General features: G+C 41.1%; 1 protein-coding gene across 2 annotated transcripts in view; it reads left to right on the top strand.

Annotated features, from left to right (window-relative positions):
* Window positions 1–14,470: 14,470 nt before the first annotated feature.
* znfx1.2 (zinc finger, NFX1-type containing 1, gene 2) overlaps window positions 14,471–19,658 on the top strand; it is a 58,903-nt gene continuing 53,715 nt past the window's right edge. For both annotated transcript variants that reach the window (XM_012965035.2, XM_031904114.1), the window contains exon 1: window positions 14,471–14,578. The gene's annotated coding sequence lies outside the window, so the exon portion shown is untranslated. The remainder of the gene's footprint in view (window positions 14,579–19,658) is intronic.

The raw sequence follows: 19,658 nt of genomic DNA on the forward strand, positions 1-19,658 counted from the left end.
CTTTGAATCTGACAGCTGGAATTTTTCTGACCTATGTCATACTTTTCACAGGGTGTCATGCATGGTTGCATTTTTGGGTAACATGTCTGACCAAGGCATTGTTCTTCTTAGCCACAGGCTTGATCTTCTCTCACTGTAAAGGTCGCCATACATGTGCAGATTTTAACAGCCAATTCTACTCCTTACTCCGAGTCTGCAAGTGGATGACCACATTGGCTTGTTGATATGGTCCTCGTCCCAACAGCCTGTATCCCCCTAGTTGTGACATTGGCCTCACAGGCTTAACCCCTCCTTTTGTGACTATTTTTTGGAAAGAGATTGCCCAGACCAACACCCATTTTTAGAAGGCATAAGACTACCATCAAAGTGGTGAGTGTGGGGGTGCAACCATATGGAGGTTTGGCCAGTTTTACAGCACAATAATCCTGTTAAAGAAATACATAAAAGAGGGATTTGTGGGAGAACCTCAAGGCTATATCTTTTATATAATATATATATATATTTTGCTTGAAGCTAATTATTTTTCTAAGGGTTATTGCCCTGGTGCAGTTTAACATTTTAGTAAATTCAGATTAGTAAATCAGTAAATTCACCAGATTAGTAAATTCTCCAAACACTAATTTTCTCCCAAGGTGGTAGGGTCAGAATAAAAAAAACAAGCAAGTAATAAAATAATACACTTCCCATCAATTTCAGCATTCCAAGGTTGATGGTTATCACTTACGCTCCTCTCTAAATTATGATGCCATGATTGCAACCTCAGAGGCAAAAATGAAGAGAAAGTAGAACACGAAGCACTGAAAGTTGTCTTTAGACCAAGAATAAATATCTTTCAGTGTTAACACAGAAGCATGTTTATTTACAAGGTCTATCTCTTGCTAGAGAAAATATTTTGGGCACACAGTGTCAACATACTGCACTAATCTATATGATATCATATAGGATAAGATAATGTGATTTAAGGAGTACATAATATTTGTTGTCTAGGGCTACTTAATGAGGCTGATTGGGCTACAAATATAGGTGAAAAATTGCACCAGTGTCATTACCAATAGGGACCAATCAGATCTTTGCTTTCATTTTATAACTTTTTAGCAGACTGTTCAAAGCTATTGGTAACCGCATTTAGCACTTATGTTAAGTTTTAATATATTGATGGTCTCACCAAACATAAATGCTACTTTATGTTGAGAAATGTGTAATGATTCTTAATACCATAGAATATATTCCCTTTGGTTTGCTTTAAGCGTTATCTTTAGTATTGATTGGTTGGTTGACAGCAGCAACTCTATTTTTGGCATTGTGAAGGATACATTATAACAATAAAATCTATAATCTACAACCCTTTTCAAAAAAGACATTAATAATTATCACACAGATTATTTTTATGTTGTAATAAGTCAAACAATTAAAGGTCATTAAAACAGGGTTTTACCATTATTTTGTCTACTTGTTGTTTTTGTATTTTATACAGAATACTATCTTGATGCTGTGTATCTTTTAGGGATATTCTGAAAAAAGGAGAACAGACCCAGGTTACATAGCAGAAAAGCTTAGTAGAATACAATGGGTTTTTGTATTCCTGTGTTAGAACTAAGCACATTGTATTCCACAAAGCTTATCTTTACCCTGCTCTATTTAGCTGCATTTCAACTGAAATAGCTACTCCAATGGTTACACAGAAATGTATTTTTCTGAACTATTGTAGTGTTTCTGAAGCAAACACACCAGTTTTATATTTTATTTTAACTGCTTTCATTTATTGATGTTACAGTTCTTTTTAACTTTTTTTACAGGCACATTAACTCTGCTGTAGCATAGGAAAGTTAATGAAGCATAAAATATTTGTAACAAATTCTTTACCTCTTTGATATTGTAAATTTGGATTTAAAATACAGTACTTCTCCACTAGGTTATTGTGCCATCCAGTGGCTTGACTGTAAAGGAGGCAGATCCCATGGCTGCGGGAGGCTGGGTATGCTTCCTTTACATAGGATGCAAGCATGGAGATATTGTGGGTGACCCTTGATTTTGGTGGAAGGGGATCCTGGAAAATATTTTTTGTGAGGGGGACCTAGTGCCATCCAAAATGGTGCACAAATGGGGTACTATAACATTCTGAATTTTAATGCAATACCATGGGCTGTGGTGTTAGAGTATCCATTTCTGCATACACTATTTTTTTTAGATACAGAGGAGCCAGTTTACTAATAAAATGCAATTGTTTCCCAGCAAGAATGTTAGAAAATAGCCAGATCTTTGCTTTCATTTTGTAGCAGACTAATAAAAAATTAGAGGTGATTTTTTGCATCTATTAACTGTACTATTGATATTCAACATCCATAGAATGTTAGTAAATCAGCTCCAAAGAATCAAAACCAGGGACTGTCCCTGGAAACAAATGCATTTGTCAACCTTGCAATTTAAACAATAATCTACCAGTCCACTGGACTTCACAAATATAATTTCTTTAAAGTTGATGTATGCTTAGGGTTCTATGCAAAGTAATGTAAAGATATTTAGTAGAAATTGTATTACATTATTGTTATTTTAATTGTGCAATGAAAATTTTAATGGTGCAATTGGTTTGAAAAACTTACTCAAAAGGAACATTTTTTCCTTTGCATGTGCTCTTTTTTATCTGGAAGCACCATTTATTGCACCATGGTTAATGATTGAAGTGAAAATTCTTAGAATTGCATGGAAATGATTAATCTTTCATTATTTCATTATATTCCATTGTACAGTGAACAATTAATTAGTGGCAGCCTGTGCCATACAAGGATGGTTCATAACGTGTATGGGGGCCGATTCACTAAAGTGCGAAATAACGTGCACTATTTATATCGTGTGTTTAAAATTTTATCGCGTCTAAATTTTCGCGACTTATCGCACGATTCACTATTAGCACACTTGCGCTAATTTACGCGCGATACTGCATGCGGTATTTTTGTCGCGGTAAATAACGTGCGCGGTATTTTATGCATGCACGCTAAACTGGGGGGAAACTGGGGGAGGAATGAAGGGGGGGAGTGTCCAGGGCCTCGGGGGACCCTGGGGCCTCGGGGGCCTCTTCCGCCTCGGGGGGGACCCTGGGTCCTGGGCGGGTGCTGGGGCCTCGGGGGCCTCTGGAGCCTGGTGGGCCTCGGGGGCCACAGGAGCCTGGTGTGCCTGGGGTTGGGCCTGGGGATGAGGCGCCAGCTGAAGTTCTGTGAGATAGTATTGCAAGATGTTATTTTGTGTAATATATTATACATATATACATTCATACACCATCATAAATAACGGGGCCCCTCACAACAACATTTTTTGGGCCTCCCACGCCCGCAATGGCCCCTCCCCCTGTGAACCCTCACATCAATACAAAGGACACACAGACATTGTTAGCCAGGGCCCCCTAAAACATTCGTGGCCCTTCCCCAAATGACCCCAAATGGGCCGCTCCCTGCTGCTTCCCCCCTGCTATAAACTTATCTATGCATATGTATTTGAATAGATGTGTATATATATATATATATATACATATACAATACAAAGTGCTGGGAAGCTGCACACCATAAGGATCAATAATACCTGGGTGCCTGTGGCAAAACAAAATCTAGACAGGCATGGGGTGACGGCACACACAGGATTTTCACAAGGAGTCACGAAGATGTGAAAGAATATTCAGAGGTTTATTGTGACCAACGTTTCAGTTCCTCACTGGCATTATGGTTCAACGTGATGGACGTATGTCTTTTTTCAACCCAACTTACTATGTTTCTATGTTACTTTCGTCATCCCTGACATTTCTTACATTTGTACTTTTAGTTCAGATTACTTGCTAAATCTTTTACTGAACGTATACTGTAAAAGCATAATAAAGTACAATAATTACCTTCCGCAGCCACCAGATCTGAATTCCTGTGCTTCAGGTCTGACCATATGCGATGGAGCAGGCGGAGGTCCACATCAAGGGCAAACCCGGCGAGCAACCCATCTTTGAGCTCGCGCGGGATCACCCTCTTCCTCTCGTGGACCCCTAAGGGCCCCAGCGGCAGGTTGTCATATCCTGAGCGCAGGAAAAATGACACAATATAGCACCTCTCCCCTGGTAGCAGATCAGATACCCCAGGCATGATGCTCTCTGTAGTGTGCCTGCAGGCTCAATGAGACAAAATGGCTGCAAGTCGCACATGTCACGAGATTACAAAATCGCTACAAAATGTCCGCAAGTCGCGAGATTACAAAGTCGCGACAAAGAAATCGCCAAAATATACCTAGTAATGTATTTTGTGCGACTAAATATTTACCGCTACAGTACTGCATATTATGGCGACTAAATATTTACCACTACAGTACTGCATATTATGGCAACAAAATATTTACCGCTACAGTACTGCATATTATGGCGACTAAATATTTACCACTATAGTACTGCATATTATGGCGACTAAATATTCACCGCTACAGTACTGCATATTATGGCGACAAAATATTTACCACTATAGTAGCGAAATTCCATACATGCCAAGACTTTAGTAAAATTTCGTAAAAAACCCATACTTGAATAAATAACACTACTAAGTCCATATTTTATTGCCAAAAACTAATTTACTGTACTTTTCTATAATTTATCGCCTGCCTGAAGTAGGTGTTAATTTTCGCATAGACCAATGCGATATTTAGCGCGCCTAAGGGGCACATTTACTAAGCCACGAACGGGCCGAATGCGTCCGATTGCGTTTTTTTCGTAATGATCGGTATTTTGCGACTTTTTCGTATTTTTTGCGATTTTTTCGGTGTCTTTACGACTTTTTCGTTACCAATACGATTTGTGCGAAAAAACGCGAGTTTTTCGTAGCCATTCCGAAAGTTGCGCAAAATCTGGCGATTTTTCGTAGCGTTAAAACTTGCGCGAAACGTCGCACCTTTTAAGTTTTAACGCTACGAAAAAGGCGCAACTTTTTGCGCAAGTTTTAACGCTACGAAAAAAATTGGCAGATTTTGCGCAACTTTCGGAATGGCTACGAAATACTCGCGTTTTTTCGCACAAATCGTATTGGTAACGAAAAAGTCGTAAAGACGCCGAAAAAATCGCAAAAAAAACGAAAAAGTCGCAAAATGTTCGTTTTCAAATCGGAATTTTTCAAATTCGGTTCAGATTCGTGTCTTAGTAAATGTGTCCCTAAGTGTTTGTGAATCATGCGATCGTATTCTTTTCAGCGCAAAAATTAACGCATGCGTTAAAACTAGCGCATGCAGTCGCGCAAAAATTAACGCATGCGATATGGCAACTTAGCGCACGTGATAATACTATAGTGAATTGCGTGCTAATTATCGCGTCTATATTAATGCAAAAAAGCGTGCAATAAATTTTATCGCACTTTAGTGAATCAGCCCTATGGTGTTTTATATGGTACAGAGTGTGGTATGGCTTGAAGTATGCACTACATGTAAGGAGAAATCTTATTTATTCCAGTGTATATAGTTAGAATATACTTAGTTTGTCCACTATGTAACAGCAACCCATAAGGTTGGCCTGTAGGAGGGATGCCCCCTCAGCACAGCAGCTCAGCTTTGGCCTTTTAACATCTACAGGGAGGCAGACAATACCAAACCAGACAAGGTGAGAAGCTGCACCTTGCTGGGACTAGATAGAAAGGAGATTGTTGTCAGCTCACTCTAGTGAGATTTATCAAAATTTGAAACTAGAGGTCATCACAGAAAAAAATTACCTATTTTATATTTATTCCTATGTGATTTTCCGAGTGTATTTATTAAAGGGTGAAAATTTATAGTTCACCATTTTATAAATTTTTTGATAAATCTAAAAATCCCATAGGAATGAATAGAGAGTGGGAGAATTTTTCTGAGGTGAGCCCTAATTTCTGATAGATATGATAAATCCGCCCCTTAGAGAAAGAGATAGGTAGGAGAGCTAGCAAGGACAGTCTGTGTCCCAACAAAAAGTGAGCATTTTGGAAAGAGTCCCCAGGCAATTGTGCTCCAGTTAGGGAACTGAAGTGTGTAGACAGGTTAGTGAAAACCTTGTGGAGCTGTAGTGAAACAGCTGAAAGAATCTCATATACTATATACACTCTATATAGGCACACTAGAGAAAAGGGAGAAAATTGGGTAAGGGAGGAGACCTCCCTCAACCATCAACAATACTGTGCTAGTGCTTTTTTATATGATAAGGGTATTGGAGATTTGTAGGGTTGGACAAAGAGAGAGAACGATGTGCATGTAGAAGAGATAGAAAGTCAGTTGGCTCCTGTACTGCCTATAAAAATTATTAAGTAAAGTCTGCTGTGGTTCATCACATTTATTGTTGCCATGCCTACTTCTTATAGCAAAGGCCTACCTCGTGCCCTAGCTGGGAGTGACATTCACAGGCACCAATGTTACATAAAGTTTTTCAAGCAAACGTTACTAAAGCTATATGATTGCAGAGAAATGAAACTTTGAAAAACTAGATAAACAAAACAAGTATCTGTGGCAAGTCTCTGCAAATTTGAAGAGGGCATAAACTTCTTAAGTAATAAAAGAAGGTGAGTGCTGGAATGCAGTGATTATTTTATCTGCATAGATTCAGTTACTGCAGATGTCACAAGTTACCCTGGGAAAGTCTTGTACAGTGAGAAATGTTTAGGATAATGTCTGTGATAACAGAATGGAATGAGTCATTTAGTCCTGCAATAAAAGTTTACAATTACAGATAATTCACATTCTGACTGGCCCCACACTGCCAGCTCATATTTATACCTTTCCCTATATTCATACTATGCATAAGTGACAATTCACGGGCTTATCCTGAAATTAAGATGTAGTATGATGACATTAGGGATACATTTATGCCCACCACTGCAGTTGCATTTCTGCAAGTTTTTCATTCAGTTGTAAGTTAAACCCCATTCATTAAAGGTACTTGCATTAAAATGTGTTCTTTGCACTTCCATATAGTTCTGCTCAGAACTGCTCAGTTCTTCCTGCCTCCCAGGGTGGTGCAGTTTTCAACTAGAGGAGCACCAGCCCGGGGTAAAAAGTAAGCCATTACAATCACTGGGGGCCTAACATTGCCCCCACCCCCCAGTTTTTTTTCTTCTCCTTTAACTCAGGAGATGGAGTATGTATAAAATATATGGCAAAGGATTATATTACTGTGCTTTGTTCTTCTTTAAGATTTTATTTAAATTAGCAATTGCCGCTAGGAAATTAATCTTGAAACAACCGCCCAAGTGAATCGAATTGCTACATTTTTTTCTGGGGCTACTGCACCTTTTAGGAAAGAAAGTGCATTTGCCCAGGGAAAAATATTGTGCAGTACCACACCACCATGAATATGTATCATACCAGAAAAATGGAGCACCAGTTTGAATTTGCACATTTACAAGAACATTGGATAATTGTATAATGGTCTGATGATGGGGATTGGGCACATTTCCACTTGTTGAGTTTGAAAGTGTATTTAAAGTTGGTGTGAACACTATTGTTTTATCCTTGAGAAAGGTCCTATTGAGGACCGAAATGTCCGACTCTTTTAAAACAACGGGCCTGATTCACTAAAGTGTGATAAAATTTATTGCATGCTTTTTTGCGTTAAAATAGACGCGATAATTAGCGCGTGATTCACCATAGTATTATCCCGTGCGTTAAGTCGCCATATCGCATGCGTTAATTTCCGCGCTGAAAAGAATACGATCGCATGATTCACTATCACTTAGGCGCGCTAAATATCGCATTCGGCTATGCGAAAATTAACACCTACTACAGGCAGGCGATAAATTATAGAAAAGTACAGTATATGAGTTTTTGGCAATAAAATATGGACTGTTATTTATTCAAGTATGTGTCTTTTTACTAAACTTTACTAAAGTCTTGGCATGTATGGAATTTCACTACTAATATACAGTACTATAGCAGTAAATATTTAGTCGCCAAAATTTACAGTACTATAGCGGTAAATCTTTAGTCGCCAAAATATACTGTACTGTAGCGGTAAATATTTAGTCGCCAAAATATACTGTACTATGGCGGTAAATCTTTAGTCGCGATAATATACAGTACTGTAGCGGTAAATATTTAGTCGCACAAAATACATTACTAGGTATATTTTGGCGATTTCTTTGTCGTGACTTTGTAATCTCGCGACTTGCGGACATTTTGTAGCGATTTTGTAATCTCGTGACATGTGCGACTTGGGGCCATTTTGTGTCATTGAGCCTGCTATCACACTAAGAGGAGCATCATGCCTGGGGTTTCTGATCTGCTACCAGGGGAGAGGCGCTATCTTATAAGTTTTTTCCTGCGTTCAGGATATGACGACCCGCCGCTGGGGCCCTTAGGGGTCCACGAGAGGAAGAGAGCCATCCTCCGCGGCCTCCAAGCCGGGTTGCGCGGGGGCTTCGGAATTGATGTGGACCTCCGCCTGCTCCAGCGCATGTGGTCTTACCTTAAGTAATTTGAACTAAAAGTACAAATGTAAGAAATGTCAGAGATGACGAAAGTAACATAGTAACATAGTAAGTTGGGTTGAAAAAAGACATACGTCCATCACGTTGAACCATAATGCCAGTGAGGAACTGAAACGTTGGTCACAATAAACCTCTGAATATTCTTTCACATCTTCGTGACTCCTTGTGAAAATCCTGTGTGTGCTGTCACCCCATGCCTGTCTAGATTTTGTTTTGCCACAGGCACCCAGGTATTATTGTTCCTTATGGTGTGCAGCTTCCCAGCACTTCGTATATATATACATATACATATACATATACATATACACACACACATATCTATTTTCAAATACATATGCATAAATAAGTTTAAAGCAGGGGGGAAGCAGAAGGGAGCGGCCCATAGCCCTGGCTAACAATGTCTGTGTGTCCTTTGTATTGATGTGAGGGTGCACTCACAGGGCTTAGTGTAGAAAAAATGAAGTAGTTTATTTAAGCATAAACCTAACGTTTCGGCTGGAACCTCAGCCTTTCTCAAAGTGAACATACACGCAAGAGACACCTTGATAAGCATAATGTGGCGCCAAAATTAGACCAATAACGTCACTCAGTGCAGGCCAGGGCCCACCCCCCAAAATCGTGTGTACAAATCAATGTAAAAAGCAAATGTAAATATGAGTACAAAAATAGAATCAATGATCGCTGGAACATAATAAAGAAAAAGCAAATGGAAAGAGAAAGAGCATGGAGAAAAAGTCAAGATGAATATAAAGATACATAAAGAACGAAGAAAATACAGGATTCGTAACACAAAGGAAAGGGTAACACATACGGTGAACTATAGCTCCCATACAGTAGTGCGAAGCACTAAAAAAGAACAATCAAAACGCCAACGGGTATAGAAGGTATCTATCTGACAATGGGTGGAAGGGCTGATGTCTGTCTGCACTCACCATATGTAAAGGTCCCACAAGCCAACGTACCACCAGGTCCCAGACAAATTATATCATGAATAATGTGCTCCGGTTCACTCATCCTTGTAGGCACAATAGTAAGCGCAAAGTCGTCTGTCAGCACGTTAAGCCATGGAAGTGTAAATTAATTTACTCATATCGAGCTACGGATCGTAGCATACAACACCCATTATGCGAAACTGTGCCGCTCACGTATCTAGCAAGGGAACACATCACACCCATTGTCAGATAGATACCTTCTATACCGGTTGGCATTTTGATTGTTCTTTTTTAGTGCTTCGCACTACTGTATGGGAGCTATAGTTCAGCGTGTTACCCTTTCCTTTTTGTTACAAATCCTGTATTTTCTTCATTCTTTATGTATCTTAATATTCATCTTGACTTTTTCTCCATGCTCTTTCTCTTTCCATTTGCTTTTTCTTTATTATGTTCCAGCGATCATTGATTCTATTTTTGTACTCATATTTACGTTTGCTTTTTACATTGATTTGTACACACGATTTTGGGGGGTGGGCCCTGGCCTGCACTGAGTGACGTTATTGGTCTAATTTTGGCGCCACATTATGCTTATCAGGGTGTCTCTTGCGTGTATGTTCACTTTGAGAAAGGCTGAGGTTCCAGCCGAAACGTTAGGTTTATGCTTAAATAAACTACTTCATTTTTTCTACACTAAGCCCTGTGAGTGCGGTATTCTTCCAGTTTTGCTTTCTATACTACGGCTTTAATACTGCACCCAGGCTCTCTGTGACTATATCAGACGTGAGTGCCTGCTGCCTGGACTTCTGTTTATATATATATATATATATATATATATATATATATATAAACAACAACAAGAGATCCTCTGCACTCACCCATTATCAATATATATAGGACATTAGGACATTCTGTGCATTAAGCTACTAAGAAATGCCCTTCCCTTTAAGCAAAACAGGGATTGTTTGTCCATATATTGCAATATACTTCAAGCTGGCCAACTGCGTCAAAGTCATCCCTTCTGGCCAGTCCTACACTGACTTATGCGATTCATTAAGAATTCTACTGCTTCAATATACATTTAGCAAAGGGACTAAGTTTTACCTGCAACTTTCTTGCTTTCAAGGTTAAAACCCCCATATGGTTGCCCTTTTATTGGCTCCACTGGGATCACCTGACTGCAGCTGGGAAGGGTGGGAGCTACAACATGGAGCTGGCCACTGCTTCAGTATAAACTATAGCAAAAAAAAAAGGAAAGTTGTGCTCAACCACTAAATTTTAAACCATTACGCGGGGGTGCAATGAGGTTGTGACCACAAAATACATAGAAACAACAACAAGAGATCCTCTGCACTCACCCATTATCAATATATATGTAGGGATCTCCAAAATTGGGCCCCTAGGATGGTTACCCCCAGGTAAGACCGCAAGGGAGGGTAGTGCTCGGTAATGGGACACCTTGGGATGGTTTGGTACTTAAACAGTTAAATGGGAGTTAGCTTCCCTACAGTTCGGGTTATGGCCACAGGGTGGTGCATAGACTATATAAGGGTATGCAACCATGTGCTGCCAGGTCTTCCTGCCTGGGACCCCTCTGGCTAGAGGTTAATAACAGGCCGGTGTTAGACAGAGAGAGAGAGAGAGAGATATCAGTTTAGTCTACTCTAGGAGTGGAAGACAGGCAAGCTAGTCGGGCAGCTTGGCCCCAACAGGAGAATTACTGGATTAAGATCCACCAGAACTCATAGCTGGAGTCAGGGAACAAAGTGCTAAGTATAGGAGATTTGCCTAATCCAGGGGTATATGAGTGGAAGTACCGGAGTGAGGTCTCAAAAGGGGTGTCCGCTTGGCGAGAAGTACTGGGGAGAGCCCTAGAGAGGGTCTTCTGGTGAGAGGTACCAGAGGGAACCCCTAAAGAGAATCATTTGGCGGGAGTACTGCTAGTATCTTGTGGAGAGAGGGTCTCTTAAGGAAGAGGGAGTGTAACCTGACTGTAACATTGCTCCTGTGTGTGATCTGCCTGTCTGATACATCTGTGCTAATAAACAAGTTCCACTGGTTAAACATCCATCCAGTGTCCTGGTCTCTGCATACACAGAGGATCCACTCGGCCTGGTAAGAATCTACCCCAAAGGGAGGGGGCAAGGTGCCAGGAGTGCTGGGAGTCCCCAAGTAAAAGTATATAGAGTTCTCAGGAGGGGAGTTGCAGTTCAGTCTGTCCCTATCCTGGGTGGAGGCACACCAAATTAGTACAGCAACATCTGTTCCCCATAGTAAGCGGGGCTCAGGACTCCTGTAGCGCCAAGAATAAGTAAACAGCAGGTAGTGCCACAGAAATCTGATAAAGTGGGCTACATTTGGAGGCACTGCTGAGATCTGAAACAGAGAAGGAGTGCAGAAAGGCCATAACAGCGTTTTGGGCCTAGTGTGATTATAAAAGCCTGACCTCCGTCCGTGCTAAATTTTGGGCCCCCTGATCCGTGTCCACGAGGGATACCTGGTGCGAAAAGAGCTGAGGAGGAGCTCTGGGCCAATCGGATTGCAGGTTAGTGGCGCCAATAGCAACCCGGAAGTCGCGCGTGATCTCGCGCTGGGCAGAGAAGGGCGGGTGGTGCTGAGCAGTGGTACCGCCCCCTGGAGCGAGCAGCCTACCAGATCTCTAGAAAAGTGCGCCAAAGAGAAAAAGAAAGCAGTATGCCTAATCTGAGCAAACCTTTGCCACCTGGGCAGGGACCCCCAGCCATTGCCAGAGTGTCTGGGAGAACCGCGGTGTGGATGGAGGACACCGGCCGGAGGTTTATGTGGTCTGGCAGCTTTGCCGAAATGAAGGTAAATGATACCTTGCATTGGATGGTGCGGCTGTGAGGCGGAATCTTTTGGCTCCCTAAAGCATCCGGAGTCCAACTGCCCATCGTGTGACCGGCCCTATTGGTGCGGCTAGGTTGGGGTGGGCCCCAGGGGTGCGCAGGTGCTAGCGGTTGAGGCTGTTACTGAGGCCTGTGGGGCACTTATCCTCAGTGAGGAGGAAGAGGGACAGCAGGAGGATGCCGCTGTACCCACCAGTCCTACCCCGGAGGGGGATTCTGCTGGAAGAGAAGCCGAACTGGATGGGGCCAGTGCTCCCGCCCATACAGCTCTGGCGGTGGCAGCCGCGGCGAGTACCAGGGGAACCCTGAGTGACTCATGAACTGTACCCGATATACCCGAAGGGGGGGATGCTACAAGGGCCACCTTTCCAAGGGGCCGCAAATCCCGGCGGGGACCCAGGCGGGGAAGCTACCAGGGGCTGAGAGACCAAGGGGCCGATTTACTAAGACACGAATTCAAATCCGAATTGGAAAAATTCCGATGGGAAAGCGAACATTTTGCGACTTTTTCGTATTTTTTGCGATTTTTTCGGCGTCTTTACGACTTTTCGGAAATTATTGCGACTTTTTCGTTACCAATACGATTTGCGCGAAAAAACGCGAGTTTTCGTAGCTATTACGACTTGCGCGAAAAAACGAGAGTTTTTCGTAGCCATTCCGAAAGTTGCGCAAAATCTGGCGATTTTTTCGTAGCGTTAAAACTTGCGCGAAAAGTCGCGCCTTTTTCATAGCTTTAAAACTTAAAAGGCGCAACGTTTTGCACAAGTTTTAACTCTACGAAAAAATCGCGACTTTTCGCGCAAGTTTTAGCGCTACGAAAAAATCGCCAGATTTTGCGCAACTTTCGGAATGGCTACGAAAAACTTGCGTTTTTTCGCAAAAATCGTATTGGTAACGAAAAAGTCGCAATAATTTCCGAAAAAATCGCAAAATACCGATCATTATGAAAAAAACGCAATCGGACGCATTCGGCCCGTTCGTGGGTTAGTAAATGTGCCCCCAAGAGTGGGAAGAGTTCATGGGGCCCCCATCCCCAGTGCCCTCGTAGACCAGGCTAGATGAGGTCCTTGCCCCACCATCATACTTGCAAGCCCTAAGGGATGCCACTGCTGAAAGGGCACCAACCCCTTACCACCGGGAGGGGGCTTGCTCCTCCAGTGAGTACACCCCTGGGGGTGAGGACTCTGGAGAGGAGGCAGGAGGAGGTGTAAGGCCCATGTTTGCTTCCCCATCTAGTTTTGTGGCCCCTACCAAGATCAGCCCTGAGGAGAAGAAGCAGTTCTGGGTGCTGCCAGGGAAGGCAGACCCTACCATCTTCAGATCTGTGTCCAGGATCCAGAGGGTCCTCAATTTTAGGGTGCACATGCTCTGGGGCTATTATATGCCCTATGCCCCCTTGTGGGTTTACGAAAGGATGGAGCATATGATGGAGGATTGGGTGGTCACCGAAATTAAGAAGAAGCCCCCTAACATCTTGAGCAGCCCTGACCGGGCTAAGCGTCGACAGGCTTGGAAGTATGTAAGGTCCAAGGAGAAGGAGTGGTGGTGGGGCCGCACGATCCTAAAACATGCGATGCAGAGTTGTGGGAAGCATAACCCCAAGCCTAGGTTCTTCAGCATTGAAGCATATATATATATATATATATATATATATATATATATATATATATATATATATATATATATATATATATATATATATATATATATATATAAAATGTAGAGCAGGTCAGCACTCATGATAACTCAGCACTGAACGCCTGGGTGCAGTCCTCAACACGTAGATAATAGATCAAGAAATGGGCCGCTCCACACAGTTCTTTACTATCTTCCAATAAACTATTGAATTTTGTGATAAGTCCTGTGTGGAGCGGCCCATTTCTTGATCAATTATATATATATCTTGCGTGTGTGTGTGTGTGTGTGTGTGTGTGTCTCATTAACACAGTATTTCTTGTATTTCAAAGTCAACCCGAATCTTGTGTTTTTATCCTTTGAGTACTTGAATAATAAGTTGCTTTAACAGATTTTCCTGATTTTACATTTTCCTAGCTTTTACATAATTATTTCCTCTGTACAGATACTTTATAATTCACTTATGTTCTGATGATTCATACTAGTATTGCAGCAAATTTATCATACAACTTTCATCCAGGGGAAAATGAAACCACTTTGTGTGCTTTAGGCAGTGTCTACACAAGAAATGAAACTACAGTAGAGAATACAAATAGAAAGGGAGGAGCCTTGAGGCAGTCAGTGCTGGGTTATAGAAGCAGCAGAGCACAATGATGTGCCAGCTCTGATTAACACAGAACAGCCTGCACTGGTAAGTAAATAAATTGCACACCAGAGCAACTAAAATTATATTTTGTTATATTGTTAATACTGTCTTTATCTGTTTATACTGTGCATATACTGTATACAGTGAATTACATGTATATACCCTGATTTTAAGATTTTCCCACAATGAATTTCAACAAATGCTTTTTCCTAATTTTACATAAAGTTTCCTAGTTTTTACATAAAAATGTTGTCCTAATGTTTTTAAAAAATGGCTGTTTGTGCTCTATGAATGGTTTTGCTAGTGTAATAAAGAGGTTTAATGTATCTGTCTGTGCTTATGTCTGTAAACAGTCAATTACAATTAGTCTGCACCTCATGCAGCCATGTCATAGGTATAGCAAATGCAGTCCCATAGTGTAACATTAATACAGCACTGCTTAATGTGGTGATGGAAGTGCATGAAAGAAATGAAAATAAAAAACGTCTGGTGCAATACGTATGTAAAAAAAAAATCACAGTGCAAACAGTGAATCCACTCTCACTTATCCTGTCACTCTATCAGCTTACCAGATGGTAGTGAATAAGAGCCAAATAAAAGGAAAGTGCTTTTGCTTGAAGGGAACGCCAGGATCCTCAATACAGTGAAATAGAGAGGAAAAGCAAGAAATAGTGTGATAACATTTATTAAAAGTAAATAATCATACAACAAACTACTCACAATTTTCTGAACGGCGCGCTTCCAAAAAAATGGCTGTTTGTGCTCTATGAATGGTTTTGCTAGTGTAATAAAGAGGTTTAATGTATCTGTGGTTATACTGTATCTGTAAACAGTCAATTACAATTAGTGTGCACCTCATGCAGCCATGTCATAGAGGTATTGCAAGTGCTGTCCCATAGTGTAATATTAATACAGCACTGCTTAACCCTTGACATTAACACAGCAATACTTATATTTCAAAGTAAAACAGAGTCTTGTGCTTATATCCTTTGAGTACTTGAAGAATAAACTGCTTTAACACAGATACATTAAAGATACTTTAAAATTCCCTTATGCGCTGATGATTTATTGAGGTTTGCTTGTGAACAAAGACTTTTTATTTAAATAAATGCTAAGTTTTATATAATGGAGTGTGACTCACCATGATTTGAGTGTAACATATATATATATATATATATATATATATATATATATAATACAGCGCTGCGGAATATGTTGGCGCTTTATAAATAAATGTTAATGTAATGTAATGTATATATTATATATATATATATATATATATATATATATATTGTAAACTAGCGGGATCCAGGACAGACACTTTCTTGGCTTTAAGGCAGTTTATTTATGCAGGGGTGCCCATTTCAGAATACAAAACAAATCATAAAAATAAATCCTGCCCTCTGGGCGCTACCTTCACACATTAGATTAGTTCCCTCACTAACCTGGGTCCCTTGTGGACTACCAGTAAGAAAACACAAATGTTGGGGTCACCCCTGTACTCACAACACTGGGGGATTAGCTCAGCCTCCTGGCTTTCCTTTCAGCTCCTTAGATCCTCAGTCTCTTGGCAGCTTTCTCAAGTCTGGGCTCCCTCTGCTTCTGGCAGTGGCAGGCAGCACCCCCAGCCCCTCTGGGAGTCCTAACACAGTGAGGTGTCCTTCCTGCTCTGTGCCCTGCTCTGAGAGACTGTCTCACACCTGCCTATACAATTATACACCTCTCCACAGGACAGCCTTCCTGTGAAAAGTAAGCTCCAATAGGTGAGCTGGACTACAGGAATGGATCGCCTGATCCGTTTGTTCCTTCCAGAACCCTATAGCTTTCAGGGCCAGACAGCACAACCTTTTAAACAGAGCAAACCTTCTCTGTTTATTAACCTCTCCCCTAAAGGTTACATCTCCCACTATGGAGAACTTGAAGGGAAAGCTCACCTTTTCTCTCATTTGTTGGGCCATTCTACCACAATATATATATATATAAATTGCCTGGGTGCAGGATCATATCAAGCAGGAATCCAGTAGTTCAAAGGAAGTTGCACTCACAGATCTTATGCAAACAAAGGATCTTTATTCAAAACTGAAACTGACGTTTTGGCTGCTCCCAAAGCCTTTCTCAAAGTGACAAAAAACACACCAACCCCCCATAAGCTCCATAAAATAGAGCCAATGGACACACTAAACTGCAACTCACAGCTCCATAAGGGATCTGTATGAATAAAGCAAAATAAAAAAGAAGAAAGCAGAGCATAGCATATAGGGATCATAACAAGTGGCCCTTGATCAAGGCTGAGCGGATGGCTGATCGATGATTGGCCATTCAACCCCTAAAAGAAGTAATAGTTTTTCCAATGTACATGAGGCCACAATGACACGTAATAAAATAAATGGCATATTTCGAGGTACACGTTAATCTATGTGTTATTTGAATTCTGCGCCCCATGTGGGGATAATGAAAGGAGGTCAAAAGTTGTACAGTTGTACAGGGGAACTTATAGCATCCTAATTTCAGGTCAAGCAGGCACCTGCCACGTCTATAAGCAACCTGTGTGGCTATGCTTTCTTCTTTTTTGTTTAGCTTTATTCATATTAATCCCTCGTGGATGTGTGAGTTGCAGTTCAGCATTTTTCTGTGGCTCAGTATTATTTTATAACCTTATCTTTGCCCACTATTTATATTTTTTACCTTTTACTTTTATTTTTTATTGTTTCTACACATTTTATGTTGTTCTTCGACTTCAGCTTATTCTTCCGCTTTGTCTTCTTCTTCTTCTTCTTCTTCTTAGCGCCCCCCATTTTCTAAACGCTACTCCTTCTACATACAATTCACTGCAGAGTTATCACAAACGGGGTTGGCTTTTTTCTTAATTTGAGGAAAAAAGCACAGTGAAGCACATTGCTATAGCGGAGCAGGTTGCTTGTGCTTTTCTAAGCAATCCTGCCCCCCGTCTTTTTGTGGCGCTGCTCCAAACACCCCAATTTTCCCATTGACTTTGACAGGGAAGATTTTCAAACAGCTGCCACTCTTACAGCTTTAAAGCTACACACCCCAAACTTGAATAACATAATAATGGGGTCACCCCGAATGAAACAGCAACATTGAAACTGCTGCCAATCTTACATCTACACTCCCCAAACTTGAATCACACAGTCATGGGATTAGCCTGAATGAAAATATGATGATTGTTGAATGCCCAAAAGTGAGCGGCTCAGCCAATCAGATTTTACCTATTGACTTGGTGGAAATTCAACCTACTGCCATTTTCACAGTAATAACACCAGGGTCCCCAAACTTTTCACAGGCGGTCAATAAGGAACTGCAGTTTTAGTTTTTAAAAGTGGGTGGAGCCACCAACAGCCAATCAGATTTCACCTATTGACTTTTAATGGGGAAATTCAACCTGCTGCCATTTTCACAGTATTAACACCAGGGTCCCCAAACTTTTCACAGTTGGTTACTGGGTGATTACGTATTCAAGTTTTTTTTTTAAGTGGGTGGAGCAACCAACAGCTAATCACATTTCACCTATTTAATTTAAATGGTGAAGTGTAAAATGCTGTCAGTCTGACAATTTTTATGCCTGCGTCCCCAAACTTTACAAATTTGGTCACTGGGGGACTGCAGTTCAAAAATAGGAAAAGTGGGTTGGGCCACTAACAGCCAATCAGATTTGATCCATTGAATTTTATTGGTTTAGATTTAAAATGCTGTCATTCTCACACTATTTATGCCAGAGTGCCCACTGTTTGTCACTGGGTGACTTCGACTCTAGGTTAGAAAAAGGTGGGCACAACCACCAATCACAATTTACCTATTGACTTTTCTTGGTTTAAATTTAAACTGCTGCCGTTCTTTAACTATTAATCCTAGGGTCCCTAAACTTTGCAGTTAGTCACTTGGTAACTGCAGTTCCAGGTTAGAAAAAGGGGGCGGAGACACCAACCACCAACCAGGTGTCACTCGTTGACTTTCAGTGGGGAAATTTAAATTGCTGCCATTCAGACACTATTATAACCAGGGTTCCTAAACTTTGTACAGTGTTTTTTACTATATAACTGTGGTCCAATGTTAGAAAAAGTGGGCGGAGCCAACAACAGATCAGATTTCATTCAGTAACTTCACGTTTTTCTACCCAACATGAAGTTTTTTTCTTAAACTTCTCTTTCTAGTTATGTAATGCACTGTGGTGGGTCGGGGGGAGGCTATTACACATTGTGACGTCATGCCTGCAATTCATGCCACATCCCCCCCATTTTATCTGGGGGGATGGTGTGTTTTTTGTCACTTTAAGAAAGGCTGTTATGGGAGTAGCTGAAATGTCAGTTTCACTTTTGAATAAACATCTTTTGTTTGCATAAGACCTGTGAGTGTGGCTCCTTTGAACTACAGGCAATTTGATAATACCTCTGTTATTTGTTAACCTATGTTATGATATATGTGTCTTCACCTGCAATGTGGTCTTACCCAAACAGATGAGACCACAAGGACAGACAAGCACGTATACCACAAATTTAGACAAACATGTTAAATAGCCCTTCAGTTTATAATCCTGTCCAGTCTGAAGATGTACATTCATTGTAATCTTGAACTAATGTATGTTTGTGTCAGTCCTGTGGAGCCCTTGGTATCTAAGTGTACAAGCTTATTTCCTAGAGTTTTCCCTTTACTGATAAGAGATCATGGGTGGGTTGGAAAACTCATTCATCTCAGGGTACTCATTCATCCAAGGAATCCCCAATACTTTCAAAACACAGAGGCAACAGTGCGCTGTGTAACAAAGAGAATCCGTGGATCACTCTCCCTGCATTTTTCCTTCCCATCCCTCACTTTCCTCTTTGCCCTTTCCAAAACATGTGGCTTATAACCCCTCCTCAAAAATGTATTGTGCATCTCTCCTATTTGCTGTTCCCTTCTATCTGGTTTACTCACCTGTCTCTCAACCCAGGAGAACTGACTTATAGGTAACTTTTATAATGCAGTGACTGGTTTCTATCAGTTGGTTGTCCCTGCTAATTTGTTGCATTGAGGGTTGCCTAAACAGACTACAATTCCCATCATCCTCTCCTGGATTAGATAGAAAAGTAAGAAACAACTGTACAGGATTCAGTATTGTAAAAACAACATA

Source organism: Xenopus tropicalis, chromosome 6 (assembly GCF_000004195.4).
Source record: "Xenopus tropicalis strain Nigerian chromosome 6, UCB_Xtro_10.0, whole genome shotgun sequence".
In the NCBI taxonomy this organism is placed as follows: domain Eukaryota; kingdom Metazoa; phylum Chordata; class Amphibia; order Anura; family Pipidae; genus Xenopus; species Xenopus tropicalis.